The sequence below is a fragment of the Elephas maximus genome, chromosome 10 (assembly GCF_024166365.1).
Source record: "Elephas maximus indicus isolate mEleMax1 chromosome 10, mEleMax1 primary haplotype, whole genome shotgun sequence".
NCBI lineage: Eukaryota > Metazoa > Chordata > Mammalia > Proboscidea > Elephantidae > Elephas > Elephas maximus.
The window spans coordinates 28,739,494-28,742,442 of NC_064828.1; the positions used below are offsets into that span (position 1 = coordinate 28,739,494).

Below are 2,949 nucleotides of genomic sequence, written 5' to 3' on the forward strand. Positions count from 1 at the left end.
ATTCATTTTTGTGATCAGAAAAATAAAGCCAGGTATCAAAAATAATTTCAAAATAACTTTAGCTCTTTACTTTTATTTACTGAAGGGCAACATATATTGCAAGATTTAGGCAAAAAAAATGTGTCTTTAAAATCCTTTTTTTATCTTGTTTCCACACTTTATAGCTACTCCATGAATCTTACCCCTGAGACCCCCCCAACCAAAATCATCTACCTCTAATAAAAAAAATAGTTGCAAAGAATTCCAAAGCACTATCTTCAGATTCTGCATAACAAACTACCTGACAAGGAAGGACACCCTTCTGAATGCACATCTGGGAAAGAGACATAGTGGTCCAATCCAGAGCCCTCTTTATCAAGGAGGGACAAGAAAAAGATAGAAACTGCCATATATTAATGCATGTCTGTAGTATGGGCAGTGAAGGTTAGAGCAGCTTGTCTTTCTTGATATTGATATCACTTAAAACGGCTTTCTAAAACTCAAGATCTGACTTAATAATCTCCTCATTGCCACCTTCATCTCTTTGTTCCTAAAAGTGTAGATGGCAGAGTTCATAAATGGGGTGGTAAATACATCAAAAATGGCAAGAAATTTATCCACTGGCACCATAGGAAACGGCCACAAATACACAAAGATGCATGGACCAAAAAATAAGGCCACAACTGTGATGAGAGCTGACAGTGTAGAAGGGCCTTAGACAAGCCACTGGAAGAATGTTGCCAAACAGTGATCAAGATGAAGATGTAAGAGATAATCAAAATGAAAAAAGTTCCCAAAGCGATGAACCCACTGTTGGCAGAAACCATGAGCTCCAATCTGTAGGTGTCTGTGCAGGCAAGCTTGATAAATCAAGGAAGATCACAGTAAAAGCTGTCCACTTCATTGTGGTCACAAAATGGTAGATTTACAACAAATACTAGTTGGATCAGAGAGTGGATGATTCCAATGATCCAGGCAGCCACGAAGAGTAAAATACAAGTTTGGAAGTTCATGATAGTCAGGTAGTGGAGAGGCCTACATATAGCAACATATCGGTCAAGGGCCATGATTATGAGCAGCACCATCTCAGTTCCTCCAACAACATGAATGAAGAACATCTGAGCAATACAGCCTTGGAAAGAGATTACTTTTCTTTCTTTGAAAACATCAGATATCATCTTTGGAGCTGCACTGGAAGAAACCCACATATCAATAAAGGAGAGGTTGACCAGCAGGAAGTACATAGGGGAGTGCAACTGGGACTCAGAGACCACTGTGAGCACAGTGAGGAGGTTTCCTAAAATACCTGCTACATAGAAGACAGAGAAAAGTAGAAAGAGGACAAGTTGTATCTCCAAAGAACTGGTGAGTCCCACCAACACAAACTCAGACACCACTGAGTGATTTTCTCCCTTCATGGTCCTGTTCACCCTGGAATCCAAATTTCCCTGAAAGAACGACAGAAACAAGAAATTGGAATTACTGGATATATCAGGAATGGTTCCATTACAGAAGCAGAATCAGTAGGAGATAATATACTAAGGGATTTGTTACAGAGATACCTTATAAATTTACGGAAGCTTTTTTTCTTCAGTAGTATCTGTAAGGCAGTGCTCTTTATATCTAATGCTGTAGCTTGAAATCCACAGGACAGTCAGGAAGGGAAGATGGATACAAAGTAGGGAGAAAAAGAATAAACTGGAACCCGCTAGCAAGAGCTAGAGCCCACAGGAACAGCCTGAAACCTATGTAAGTTCTCAATGACTCCAACCTTGATGGAATGGGTGTTCTGCAGAAGACAGAGCCCTTCACCAAGGAGCTAAACACACACCTGGGCCAGGAGTTACAGAAGTTAAAGGAGGATCCCAAGGAAGGTGGCACAGTGCAGGTCCATCTGCTGTCTTTCACCAATGAGATGAGCCAGCAGATAAGTAACAACATGTGTGAGCTACAAAAATGGCTGCTGCTTAACTTCTGCCCTCCAAACCTTTCACAAGTATGTCTCTTAAAGCCTGTCTTAATCAGAAACATACAAGAAAGGAAATTCACAGAAACGTCGTGTAGCTTACTAACAGAAGGTCCAAGTAAGAAAGAAAATACACCAATTTTGAAATTTAACTATTATCTCTTTTTCACACAGTAAAAAGCTCTACCATACACGTACTTAAATCTTTTTTGATAAAGGCCATAAAACCACAGTCCCTAATCTCACCCCATCTTCCAACAAATTCCCCTCCTTGTTTTACTAACTCTGTGAAAATTTCACAATGGAATTTCCTCTGGTGTCAAGGAACCACCTCAAGTGAAAATTATCAATACAGTTTGGTGATGAAAGGAAAAGGAAGGTACTATGTATTATATGGCAATAAATTGTTGCTCCTCCTGGTCCACAGGGACATCAAAATGTCAGAGAGTTTGGGGGTTGACCCCTCTTTCTCCCTGTTCCAGGTATTTTGACAAGGTTTCTGGAATTACGAATTGGTCTGTGGACAATCTAGGCATTGCAATGATGGTTTAGGAATCAGGAATCAGTTTAGTGAGGTTCATTTCCGGCCACTCTATACATATTTCAGATAGGATTCCCATGTGAAGGAAATCAAAAACTAATCTGATTTCCAAATTTTACATCCAGGACTAGTCCTAAAGTATGTGAAAGTTGATCTAGGTTTTCAGTTAGCATGCTGCAGTTCTCAGAAAAAATACAACTGTTCAAATAAAAAAAGAAAAGAAAAATGTAGCTTGTTTTCTAGCCTTTGAACATTCAAGAGATCCCAAGGATCCCACAAAAATATTTACCAACACAGAAGATATTTGTGTTCACCAACATGTCTAGTGGATAGAAAGCAATAAATATTGTTGAGTAGATCATTGGATGGTTAAATGGTTCTATGCATTAGAGGCATAGGTTAATAGGTGGATAAATGAATGTGACATTTTGTTTGACTGGTTGATTTTTGATATTTGTTTTCT

General features: G+C 39.0%; 1 pseudogene; it reads right to left on the reverse strand.

The window, feature by feature from the left end:
- Positions 1–459: 459 nt before the first annotated feature.
- LOC126083574 (olfactory receptor 4F15-like) lies at positions 460–1,397 on the reverse strand (annotated as a pseudogene).
- Positions 1,398–2,949: the final 1,552 nt, after the last annotated feature.